General features: G+C 43.8%; 3 protein-coding genes and 1 pseudogene across 4 annotated transcripts in view; all 4 read left to right on the forward strand.

The window, feature by feature from the left end:
* LOC126556789 (alpha-1B adrenergic receptor-like) overlaps positions 1-13,975 on the forward strand; it is a 462,834-nt gene that overhangs the window by 108,560 nt on the left and 340,299 nt on the right. The window lies entirely within an intron of this gene.
* Positions 1-13,975, forward strand: part of LOC126563000 (rho GTPase-activating protein 190) — a 149,379-nt gene that overhangs the window by 80,103 nt on the left and 55,301 nt on the right. The window lies entirely within an intron of this gene.
* Positions 1-13,975, forward strand: part of LOC126561477 (cytochrome c oxidase subunit 6A, mitochondrial) — a 382,637-nt gene that overhangs the window by 7,639 nt on the left and 361,023 nt on the right. The gene's annotated exons all lie outside the window — the stretch shown is intronic.
* LOC126563228 (uncharacterized) lies at positions 326-12,709 on the forward strand (annotated as a pseudogene).

Genomic DNA, 13,975 nt, shown 5'->3' on the forward strand with positions numbered 1-13,975 from the left:
AGCAATGAACGTGGAAAAGTTGAGGCTTTGTTACATATATCCAACCGTTAAGCAAACAACCAACATCAATTACAAATGTAACCGCGAGAGACGAAAAAAAATTTTCCACTAGTTAGAAAATGACAGCAGCGAAATCATTTACGAACGTATTTGACATTCATGACATCAACGAAGTGATAATCGCCAGCACAGCTCTGGTTTCACTTTAATTCAACTTAGCGAACAGCGAAAAAGCAACCGAGGACACCATATCCCTTCGATAGGAACATTTTGCAAAATCAAACGCAACTCGCAGCTGAGTAGCCGGCCTCTGGGCAAAGGAAAAATGTATACCGCTCAGATAAAAAGAATCTCCGACAAGCTCCGTGCGGCCCGGCAGGTGCTAAGAACGATGGTGCCGTACGCGGATCGCCGCCCGCTACTTAGAAGATGGAGAAAGCTGGACCGCGAGTTCCTGATGCGCGTCATTCATCAGTTGCCGTTGCGTGTGCTGGAAGGCGTGGTGGAGGGATTCTTGGAGATCTGCCAGGCCGAGCTAGAAATTGTGCAGTGGGATAAAGACTTGGAATGGGAAGAGGACTTGGAATGGGAAGTGGACTTGGAGTAGGATACGGAAGGCTCCTCGCGCACATGAAGAATTGGCTGAATAAAGCAGGTTGCTGAAGCGCAACCATATTTAGAATGTGGTGCTTTTGTGCACTGTGTTTTGTGTTTTAATTTGTTCATCGACAACCAACCGAAAGAAATGTAGCGATTTAGATATTGGGTACGATGGAAGGTAAGTATGCGGTTTTTTTTTCTTTTGTACATTTATCACAAAGGTAGCCGACCACGGTGGCACTAACGCCTTTCCATCGCTGCTGCTGCTGCTGGTTTGCCTCCGATGTATAAGGATTCGCCATGATGCAGCGATGCCAGTAATAATCGCAAGAAATCGGTTGTGGTGTATTCGATAAAAAGGTAGCGTGGGGTTGATGTTTTGAGTGCAGTGAAATGTTACACATTTGCATCATTGCTTTGTGTGGTTATAGCTGTCCGGAAACGATCAGCTTACAAAACACACACACACACGCTGGACATGATTTAGTAGAGAGGCAGTCGTTTTTGTCAGTATTAAAAAAAAATGAAGAAAGTAATTTTTCTCTGCATATTTTGGAAAGAAAATAAAAAAGCTCGACAAGTACGGCATCAAGCAACCCATATCCTTCCATCGTTGGGCTTGAAGCATACAGACAGCAACTGTCAAATGATTGTATTATTTTTTTGTGATGGAATAATTATTTCCGGACGGGTTAATGAAATAGCTAGAATATTGTAAAAACAAGTCAACTGAAGAAGGTTAAAATAAATCAGATTATTTTGGAACTCTTTACAGTCGAAAGTAATCCATTGTCCTCCTCTTCTTCTTCTTCTTCTTCTTTTTCTTCTATTGTGTGTTCTATATTCTACAAAAGAAAAAGTCATCATCTTCATCGCACAGCAAGGTATATACATTATAGATGTATAGACCTATAATGTATACACCTTGATCGCACAGGAAATAAAGACATGAGGTTAGTTGCTACGGCATCTATATATTGTGAGTACAGAAGCAATTTTGTATCGTGCAGGAAACAGCTCCTAAATCTAGTTCAGTTATCAAATACGGCTTGGAAGAGTTGGACGGTCGCGAACAAGTTGGAATAAGTAAAAGGAAGGCAAGGATGGATGAGCAAAAAGAAATAAACAAAAGATTAAAATACCAAGCGCAGGCTTTGTTGAATCTTGTGCAGAATGCACAAAAAATTGTGTTGCTTTTGCTAACTAGATTGGAAGCTACCGTAGATTCGGAATCGAAATCGGAAGAATCCAGTGAGATTCCATACGATGCATTTTCAGATGCATCGTCCGATGATGGTTTGGCAGATAGTTCCGCAGCAGAAAAATAAGATGCTGGTAAAGATACTACTGGGCAGTCGACAGATAGTGAGAAGGATTAAGGTAAGTTGTCTGGATATAATTGATTTACAAATTATAGGCAGCATTTTTAACATTCATTTCGTTTTCATTCCAGCTTGCCATTTGGATTGCAGCTACTATCGTACATTACAAAAAAAGAATGACGGAACAGCATCGAAACCGTAGTTAATAAAGGTACTCGTAGTACCCACGATCCGCGGGAAGGTTGTGTTGGATTGTTGTTAATGTTTTAATCCGAAATGTTGCTAAAACCTAAGACGTACATGTCCTGCATGCTGGCTATACTTTGAGGGTTCACACGTTCATGCATTCATGCATTCATGCATTTTGTAATTTTAGATTGTGCATGAACATTGCCCAAACCTCATTCATTTCCGAGAGAGTGAGTGGGGAATTAGTTCGTTCGCGAACTAATCGAAACAAATTCGCATTTTCCCGGTCACACGCAACCGGAATAGGAAGGACCGAAAGAGCAAGAACACTTGGGTCGTGTGTGCAACCCCTTGGCATGGATGTGTGTATGGTGGCCACTCAAAATGTGTCCCGCTTTACAACCCCTTGGGCTTTTCTGCATTGTGCGAGCGCTCACACACACACGCACACGTACACGTAGGAAGCGTTAAGATTCGTTAGAGAAGAAAAGCACATGCCTGAAGGAAATCCTGTGGTTAGAACGACTACCGGTTGCCGGTTTCACTTTATCCGGTTCATTTAAGGTTTCACTTTATTAACAATCGCAACAAAAAAAAAGCTTGCATGAAATTGTTAAGTAAAAATAAACACAACGTAAAAAAACATTTTTCACACGTTGAGGTGCATTTTTTATTAACATAATCATACAAATTTTACATATTCTATACGATTATATACGTACAATATAAAATGAAACCAATGTTCTGTGGCGGATTTAGCCTTTGTCTGGCCAAACTCAACTCTTCAACCCGCCGTTTCAAGCCAGCTTCCCACCGCGATATGAAACGTCAACTGCCAAAGCGCGTTCTTGGAAGGATGTTTATTTTTTTGGACAAAACGGCTAACTGGTTTCCTTCGTTAGAATACCAGCGCACCACACGATTTAATAAGGTTACAATAAGTGATTACTTTCGCTACATATCAACCTTACAAGAGTCCGGGCAGTGAGATTTCTGTGTAAGCTAAAACCTTTTTCTCGTGTGTAATTGTACACAAACACGCCCAAACATCGGCACACACGATACGGAACGGTTTTCTGGCTAACAATCGTATCGACACCATACGATCACAAAAACGAGGTAATTGTATATTGAATGCTTTCAACACATACCTGAGGGGTCGGGAGTTAGGGTGTTGACTCCTGTAGCACCTACTGGCTGTGATTCATCCATAACCCTACGGATAATATTCGCCTGGTCAGCACAAAGCATCTAATGGTCTTTGTTATTTCCTCTCGTCTGTCAGCTTCCGATTTTGCATTGGTTACCGTGCAGCGTGTACAACGGTGCCAGTAGTAATGTGAAAGCTGTACAAAGTCCTTCTGCTCCTGATGCGTGTAACGACAATGTAGTATATGGTTCGGTGCAGTCGAAAAGTAAAAAAGAGCTGCATCAAGAGCGTAAAAAACACCTGTTCGGGCTTATGATGTTGAAGGCGCTGGACGGTATCGGCAACCATCATAGGTAGCAAAAAGCAGAATCCATCATCGCTGGCCCAAGAACCTGAGTCGGACAACAACAATCTGCAACAGGTGGTAAACAGTTTAAACGGACGCACCACCCCGGTGAATGGTAACGAACAGCAACAATTGAGACACATAGTGGCCAAGAATCGAACCGCGTACTATATTGGCGAAGAGTGCGACGAACACGAGCTACCAACAGTCGCTGCTGTGCATGGTAAGCGGCAGAAGGCAGTGAACGGAGACACGTCGGCGACCAACGATAACAACGCCGCAGGTGGTGTTGGGATACTGTCACCAGTTGCCGAGTGTCGCACACTTGCTGGCGATAAAGTCAGTGATCTATTTGATACGGCGTTATCGATCACGCAAGGCGTTGGTCGATCAGCGAAAAAGCATGAGCTACTCACCGCTCATCATGCTGAAACCGATCGGGCAGAAGGCACTGCTCTATCGGAAACGGCAAAGTCAGGAACGGATTCCGCTTCTGCTAGACGATATCCAGGCACTGCTAATGCACACGTTTCTGCGCATCGATTCACCCGTCACACCACGCTGGGTATCGATCGACAAGAACATTAAACTCACGCACACGACCGTGCAGATTGTGGACGGATTCTCTTGCGAAGATTTAATTGCCTACCAGGAGCATATGCCCAACTGCTTGGAACACGTATTTGGACCCGAGCTGACACTACAGTGTCCGTGTGTCCGTCGTTGAAGATACTGGAAGAGGTCGCTTGCGTGCCGTTAAGCGACTGCCATAAAAATGTACTGGGTGCTGAGTATGGTTCACTGGAGGTGGCCATGCGCATGTGCAAAGATCATATGTTGGTGCGGAAAAGTATCTTTCGCAACATCGGACCAACAGTTCCGTTTCCGAGCTATAGTGACTTGGTTTTGCCGCCCGGAGATATGTTCCCGCGAACGTTACTGCTGCTTTCCCCGATACAGATGATCAACGATGGCTACCCACTGCCTTTGGCTGGTAAGTTTCTTGTAAAGTTTGAGAACTAACAACAACAATCATCATAATTCTTCTATTCCGTTTTTGTCCCCCCTTCCCCACAGGAACGCTGAAGAACAAGTAGAAAGGTTATGTAACAACAAACGATTACTACAAACCGGTCAATCCACGCTCGCCGATGATGGATTCCTCTTCTTGCTACCTATGATGGTTGCCGATACCGTCCAGCGCCTTCAACATCATAAGCCCGAACAGGTGTTTTTTACGCTCTTGATGCAGCTCTTTTTTACTTTTCGACTGCACCGAACCATATACTACGTTGTCGTTACACGCATCAGGAGCAGAAGGACTTTGTTGAGCTTTCACATTACTACTGCCACCGTTGTACACGCTGCACGGTAACCAATGCAAAATCGGAAGCTGACAGACGAGAGGAAATAACAAAAACCATTAGATGCTTTGTGCTGACCAGGCGAATATTATCCGTAGGGTTATGGATGAATCACAGCCAGTAGGCGCTACAGGAGTCAACACCCTAACTCCCGACCCCTCAGGTATGTGTTGAAAGCATTCAATATACAATTACCTCGTTTTTGTGATCGTATGGCGTCGATACGATTGTTTAACACCGCATGGGTTGACTGTCTGCGGTTACTGTACATATGTAACGCCTAACAAATGTTGATTACAGCAGGATTGATAATACTTATTATTGATGGCTCTTTTGAAGTCGTTAAGTTATGCTCAAGGGTGCTGGGCTTCTAACCAATCCTACTAAACCCTGGGTAATACATATTACCTACTCAAAACATCTGTCATGCCGGACATAGCTAGAACTGTTTGAAAAACGGACTGCACGGACAAAACTCTGGCCTGATATGTGTGAAAGGATAACGGATGAGAGGGAGTTACGAGCGATGAAATTAGACCAACCAGGCTCTGGCGGTCACATATCGCGTGAAGTCTTTTTAGGCCATCAACACGGACAGTGGCGTTGTGGTAGATACACCATTAATACTGAGATCGAGTGATGGCGTTGATGCGTACGCCAGAACGGCCGTTGTATGCTGTGCCTTAATGCCTTCCCCATACATATGGCAATACATTTAGGATTCCGATGTATTATCGTCTAAGACATGCAAATAAAACTTACGCTTGTACCGATGGCGACTTCCAGTGGGCGATGTACCTTCACAACTGTCGTCAACTGTTGGAAAAGACCAAGAAAAGTAAAATTAATTAAATGCAAAAGGGCGTATTAAAAATCTGCAAAAATAAATAGAAGGACTTCAATACATCGTGGAACAGTATCCCAATCGATGTTAATTTTGTGTTAACTGCACAGTCCAAACTCAAGCTTTCCTTTTCTCTTGTTCTGATGCCATATCATTCGCATTATTAAAGAAATCCTCAAAGGATCCTTTCCGTTCTTATGGAAAAAGCTATCCACAAAAAAGGTGATCGTTTTTAATGTGCACAATATCGTGGCGTACCTTTACTGTGTTCGTCTTCTAAAGTATTTGAGTCTATTGTCCGTTCGTCTTTTCTTCCACGTGTGAAAAATGATATTTTGAATATAAATCAGCATAGTTTCATGCCAAAACGATCAACCTATACTAACTACTGTATGGCTGCCAAGTGCGCACAATATATATCGACATTGAGACAGCTTTCGACTCCATCTCATTGGCAGGCTTACTCTTGAAACTCGAAAAAAAAATTAGTTTTGGAGTAGAGTTCATAGAAGGTCGGAGTAGATCATCGTTTGTCACCGCATCCTGAGTACCCCAAGGGAGTCTCTACTCAGTCCCCTGCATTTTCTATACGCAGACGACAACAAAATTTTCATGCCAGTGTCCTCGTTAACTGATTGTGTGCGTCTTCACGATTATTTCGTTTGTTTCATTGTTTGGTGCAATTTCGATGGACTTGTTCTATCGCCCGATAAATGTTGTGTAATTTCTTATGGTCGTTCGAATAGTAAGTTGGAGCATGATTACTATCTTTGTGACACTGAATTTAATAGAATTACTGTCACAAAACATGTAAGAGTATGGCTTGATGAGAAATTTTCCTTTTCAAGCTCGTTTTGATCCTAAATAAGACAAAAATGCTCGGTCTCATTATTTGTATGGTCTCTGAAATAAACGATCCCTTGTGTTTGAAATCCCTGTGCAGTAGTCCGTTTCGTTCCGTGTAGTCCGTGTGCTGGGTCCGTTCTATACTTGAGAATTCGTCGGTAGCGTATGCACCGTAGCAAGCCTCCAGCCTCCATTGTCGGTTGTCTCGCTCTTTCCGACAGCGAATTCGGCCTTACCCGGGAACCGAGAAAATGGATCCATACGAGCGTGCCAGAGAACTCACTCTCTGCATTTTGAACGGGGTGCGTGAACAAAAGGTTCATGCGCCATGTAAATACTGCATGCATGAACCTCTCGAGTGCTACTAACCCTTGGAAGACGGCGGACAGTTACTTACGTTTTGAAAACATTTTCTGGAAGTACTTAAAATATCCGATGCGTCCCTAGCTTATCCGTATATACGGTATCATCGAGATTTCATTTTCATCGAGACATCAATGGACGTGGAAAAGTTGAGACTTTGTTACATACATCCAACCGTTAAGCAAACAACCAACATCAATTACAAACGTCGATAGGAACATTTTGCAAAATCAAACGCAACTCGCGGCTGGGCAAAGGCCGGCCTCTGGGCAAAGGAAAAATGGATTACGCCCAGATAAAAAGAATCTCCGACAAGCTGCGTGCGGCGCGGGATGTTCTGAAAACGATGGTGCCGTACGCGGAACGCCGTCCGCTACTTAGAAGATGGAGAAAGCTGGACGGCGAGCTACTGCTGTGCATCATTTATCAGCTGCCGTTGCGTGTGCTGTAAGGCGTGGTGGAGGGTTACTTGGAGATCTGCCAGTCCGAGCTAGAAATGGTGCAGTAGGCTAAAAACTGGGAAGAGGACTTGGTGTGGGAAGCGGAAGGCTCCTCGCGCACATGAAGAATTCACTAAATAAAGCAGGTTGCTGAAGCGCAACCATATTTAAAACGTGATGCTTTTATGCACTGTGTTTTTCGTTTTAATTTGTTCATCGACAACCAACCGAAAGAAATGTAGCGATTTACATATTGGGTATGATGGAAGGTAAGTATGCGGTTTTTTTTCTTTTGTACATTTATCACAAAGGTAGCCGACCACGGTGGCACTAACGCCTTTGCATCGCTGCTGCTGCTGGTTTGCCTCCGATGTATAAGGATTCGCTATGATGGAGCGATGCCAGTAATAATCGCAAGAAATCGGTTGTGGTGTATTCGATAAAAAGGTAGCGTGGGGTTGATGTTTTGAGTGCAGTGAAATGTTACACATTTGCATCATTGCTTTGTGTGGTTATAGCTGTCCGGAAACGATCAGCTTACAAAACACACACACACGCTGGACATGATTTAGTAGAGAGGCAGTCGTTTTTGTCAGTATTAAAAAAAATAAAGAAAGTAATTTTCCTCTGCATATTTTGGAAAGAAAATAAAAAAGCTCGACAAGTACGGCATCAAGCAACCCATATTCTTCCATCGTTGGACTTGAAGCATACAGACAGCAACTGTCAAATGATTGTATTATTTTTTTGTGATGGAATAATTATTTCCGGAGGGGTTAATGAAATAGCTGGCATATTGTAAATACAAGCCAACTGAAGAAGGTTAAAATAAATCAGATTATTTTGGAACTCTTTTCAGTCGAAAGTAATCCATTGTCTTCCTCTTCTTCCTCTTCTTATATTGTGTGTTCTATATTCTACAAAAGAAAAAGTCATCATCTTCATCGCACAGCAAGGTATATACATTATAGATGTATAGACCTATAATGTATACACCTTGATCGCACAGGAAATAAAGACATGAGGTTAGTTGCTACGGCATCTATATATTGTGAGTACAGAAGCAATTTTGTATCGTGCAGGAAACAGCTCCTAAATCTAGTTCAGTTATCAAATACGGCTTGGAAGAGTTGGACGGTCGCGAACAAGTTGGAATAAGTAAAAAGAAGGCAAGGAGGATGGAGAAAAACGAAGCAATCAAAACATTAATAACCCAGGGGCGCGAAATGTTGAGACTATTGCAAGCAGCAAAAATAATGATGTTGGATTTGCTAACTAGATTGCACTCGGAAGAATCCAGTGAGATTCCACGCGATGCATATTCAGATGCATCGTCCGATGATGATTTGGCAGATAGTTCCGAAGCAGAAAAATAAGATGCTGGTAAAGATACTACTGGGCAGTCGACAGATAGTGAGAAGGATTAAGGTAAGTTGTCTGGATATAATTGATTTACAAATTATAGGCAGCATTTTTAACATTCATTTCGTTTTCATTCCAGCTTGCCATTTGGATTGCAGCTACTATCGTACATTACAAAAAAAAATGACGGAACAGGATCGAAACCGTAGTTAATAAAGGTACTTGTAGTACCCACGATCCGCGGGAAGGTTGTGTTGGATTGTTGTTAATGTTTTAATCCGAAATGTGGCTAAAACCTAAGGCGTACATGTCCTGCATGCTGGCTATACTTTGAGGGTTCACACGTTCATGCATTCATGCATTCATGCATTTTGTAATTTTAGATTGTGCATGAACATTGCCCAAACCTCATTCATTTCCGAGAGAGTGAGTGGGAAATTAGTTCGTTCGCGAACTAATCGAAACAAATTCGCATTTTCCCGGTCACACGCAACCGGAATAGGAAGGACCGAAAGAGCAAGAACACTTGGGTCGTGTGTGCAACCCCTTGGCATGGATGTGTGTATGGTGGCCACTCAAAATGTGTCCCGCTTTACAACCCCTTGGGCTTTTCTGCATTGTGCGAGCGCTCACACACACACGCACACGTACACGTAGGAAGCGTTAAGATTCGTTAGAGAAGAAAAGCACATGCCTGAAGGAAATCCTGTGGTTAGAACGACTACCGGTTGCCGGTTTCACTTTATCCGGTTCATTTAAGGTTTCACTTTATTAACAATCGCAACAAAAAAAGCTTGCATGAAATTGTTAAGTAAAAATAAACACAACGTAAAAAAACATTTTTCACACGTTGAGGTGCATTTTTTATTAACATAATCATACAAATTTTACATATTCTATACGATTATATACGTACAATATAAAATGAAACCAATGTTCTGTGGCGGATTTAGCCTTTGTCTGGCCAAACTCAACTCTTCAACCCGCCGTTTCAAGCCAGCTTCCCACCGCGATATGAAACGTCAACTGCCAAAGCGCGTTCTTGGAAGGATGTTTATTTTTTTGGACAAAACGGCTAACTGGTTTCCTTCGTTAGAATACTAGCGCACCACACGATTTAATAAGGTTACAATAAGTGATTACTTTCGCTACATATCAACCTTACAAGAGTCCGGGCAGTGAGATTTCTGTGTAAGCTAAAACCTTTTTCTCGTGTGTAATTGTACACAAACACGCCCAAACATCGGCACACACGATACGGAACGGTTTTCTGGCTAACAATCGTATCGACGCCATACGATCACAAAAACGAGGTAATTGTATATTGAATGCTTTCAACACATACCTGAGGGGTCGGGAGTTAGGGTGTTGACTCCTGTAGCGCCTACTGGCTGTGATTCATCCATAACCCTACGGATAATATTCGCCTGGTCAGCACAAAGCATCTAATGGTTTTTGTTATTTCCTCTCGTCTGTCAGCTTCCGATTTTGCATTGGTTACCGTGCAGCGTGTACAACGGTGGCAGTAGTAATGTGAAAGCTCAACAAAGTCCTCTGCTCCTGATGCGTGTAACGACAACGTAGTATATGGTTCGGTGCAGTCGAAAAGTAAAAAAGAGCTGCATCAAGAGCGTAAAAAAACACCTGTTCGGGCTTATGATGTTGAAGGCGCTGGACGGTATCGGCAACCATCAAAGGTAGCAAAAAGCAGAATCCATCATCGCTGGCCCAAGAACCTGAGTCGGACAACAACAATCTGCAACAGGTGGTAAACAGTTTAAACGGACGCACCACCCCGGTGAATGGTAACGAACAGCAACAATTGAGACACATAGTGGCCAAGAATCGAACCGCGTACTATATTGGCGAAGAGTGCGACGAACACGAGCTACCAACAGTCGCTGCTGTGCATGGTAAGCGGCGGAAGGCAGTGAACGGAGACACGTCGGCGACCAACGATAACAACGCCGCAGGTGGTGTTGGGATACAGTCACCAGTTGCCGAGTGCCGCACACTTGCTGGCGATAAAGTCAGTGATCTATTTGATACGGCGTTATCGATCGCGCAAGGCGTTGGTCGATTAGCGAAAAAGCATGAGCTACTCACCGCTCATCATGCTGAAACCGATCGGGCAGAAGGCACTGCTCTATCGGAAACGGCAAAGTCAGGAACGGATTCCGCTTCTGCTAGACGATATCCAGGCACTGCTAATGCACACGTTTCTGCGCATCGATTCACCCGTCACACCACGCTGGGTATCGATCGACAAGAACATTAAACTCACGCACACGACCGTGCTGATTGTGGACGGATTCTCGTGCGAAGATTTCATTGCCTACCAGGAGCATATGCCCAACTGCTCGGAACACGTATTTGGACCCGAGCTGACACTAGAGGTGGTGTGTCCGTCGTTGAAGATACTGGAAGAGGTCGCTTGCGTGCCGTTAAGCGACTGCCATAAAAATGTACTGGTGGCTGAGTATGGTTCACTGGAGGTGGCCATGCGCATGTGCAAAGATCATATGTTGATGCGGAAAAGTATCTTTCGCAACATCGGACCAACAGTTCCGTTCCCGAGCTATAGTGACTTGGTTTTGCCGCCCGGTGATATGTTCCCGCGAACGTTACTGCTGCTTTCCCCGATACAGATGATCAACGATGGCTACCCACTGCCTTTGGCTGGTAAGTTTCTTGTAAAGTTTGAGAACTAACAACAACAATCATCATAATTCTTCTGTTCCATTGTTGTCCCCCTTTCCCTACAGGAACGCTGGAGAACAAGTACAAAGATTATGTAACAACAAACGATTACTACAAACCGGTCAATCCACGCTCGCCCCTGTTCGGTATCAATTGTAAAATGTGTGGCGACAGGGACGATAAATTACTGTTGACGCGCGTTTCCATAGTGGACGAGAGTGGCAAGGTGGTATACGATGAGTTGGTAAAGCCAGACGAAAAAATCTACAACTATCGTACCCTGTTCTCCGGTATTACGGCCGATATGCTACAGTCCGTCCGTACCACGCTGGCGGATGTGCAGCGCGATTTGCGCAAGCTACTGCCACCGGACGCCATACTGGTCGGCCATTCACTGAGCAGTGTTCTGGATGCGCTGAAAATGCTGCATCCGTACGTGATCGATACGAGCGTCGTCTACAACGTGACCGGCAATCCGATGTACAAGGATAATCTACGCATCCTTACCAAAATGTTCCTCAAGGAAAACATCGAAACTGGCATCGATGGTCACAATTCGGTGGAAGATTGTTCCGCCAGTTTGCGCCTTGTACAGCTGAAGTTAGCGAACAGTATCTACTTTGGCGATCATTGGCTTAAGGATCGACGCAAATACCACAGAGTTCGGTTGCGCGGTGGGCGTAACGATATCGCTCAGGAAACGGCACTCCAACCGATGGCAGCCGATTCGCTGCAATCGCAAATCATGGCGACCCTATTTTCGAACGCGAAAAGGCACAACCAAGTGTCCTTTGTCATCAGCAACGCAAAGGAGGAGCTGCAAACGTTCCAGGAGTACTTCGGCAAGACAATACCGGCGTCCCATGGTAAAACGCAGGACGCGCAACAACAGTGTGTATCACTGGGGACGTCATCGCCGGAGGAAACGATCGTCACAGCGGCAAAAAAATGCATGCTATACGATTTTAATCTCGCGCACGTCCGGCTATCGGACGAGCCACAGTATCAAACCGCCACTAGGCTGAACCTTGCTAAACAGATTGACGGATGGGTGGGCAGGCTGCATAAGGCACTATCGATAAACGGGTTGCTGCTGGTACTGTTGGTCGGTGGGAAAGAGATTGGAAAGATAGGCGCGCGCACTGCCGTTGCCATGGTGCAAACGAAGAAACTGCCACAATGATGCGCGATCAGTTTGATTTTGTTTTTTTTTTAAGGAACGGCCTGGCCGTATTAATAATTTGGTTCATGTGATGAATTAAAAGAAAAGTGGGAAAAGTATGTCAAGAAATTCGTAGTGTATAAGAAAAAAATGACATGTACAAAGAATAAAATGACGCTATCGTTAGGACAGTTCCTACAACTCGCAGAAAGTTATATTACGTGGCGCCGTTTGTTGGGTACTAGCTGTACTTACATTTATCGGAAATGCGTTGAACCGGGTCTTGATCTTGATCTAGAAATACTTAGATACAACTCTAGATACGGTTCCGAACTAAGCCTGCATAGGAAACGCAGAGGTTCCGGTGCGTTCGGAACCACCCCGGTAACTGTGGGTGTGCGTTGTGGCCATAGCGCCGATCATTAGTGTACAACAGGGGGTGGACAGCCAACAGCCTGGCAGTTGAAATATTCAAAAGATTATATACTGTTCATATATTTTATTTTTTATTTTTAGTATGATGGCTTGCGCCATATTGTCAACACCGCATGTGTTGACTGTCTGCGGTTACTGTACATATGTAACGCCTAACAAATGTTGATTACAGCAGGATTGATAATACTTATTATTGATGGCTCTTTTGAAGTCGTTAAGTTATGCTCAAGGGTGATGGGCTTCTAACCAATCCTACTAAACCCTGGGTAATGCATATTACCTACTCAAAACATCTGTCATGCCGGACATAGCTAGAACTGTTTAGGAAACGGACTGCACGGACAAAACTCTGGCCTGATATGTGTGAAAGGATAACGGATAAGAGGGAGTTACGAGCGATGAAATTAGACCAACCAGGCTCTGTCACATATCGCGTGAAGTCTTTTTAGGCCATCAACACGGACAGTGGCGTTGTGGTAGATACACCATTAATACTGAGATCGAGTGATGGCGTTGATGCGTACGCCAGAACGGCCGTTGCATGCTGTGCCTTAACGCCTTCCCCACGCGGAAAACCGTACCAACTCGGAATATTGCAAGTTGCTGCAGGAAAAAAACAAAAATAAAGTTGAGTTTAATAATCCCTGCTAACAAGATATATAACAAAAAAAAAAATTCAAAGATCAAGAAAGCGTGTTATACGTTACTGCTGTCAGAATTTAAAGAAAATGTCAACGAAAAGATACATCATTTGAGGATATCAGTTGAAGAAATTTTATCATCATTCAAGCAATACGTATGTGCTCGGATTTCTGACTCTAACAAACACTTACTTCTTGCGATGCTGGAAGT

Source organism: Anopheles maculipalpis, chromosome X (genome assembly GCF_943734695.1).
Source record: "Anopheles maculipalpis chromosome X, idAnoMacuDA_375_x, whole genome shotgun sequence".
Taxonomy (NCBI): domain Eukaryota; kingdom Metazoa; phylum Arthropoda; class Insecta; order Diptera; family Culicidae; genus Anopheles; species Anopheles maculipalpis.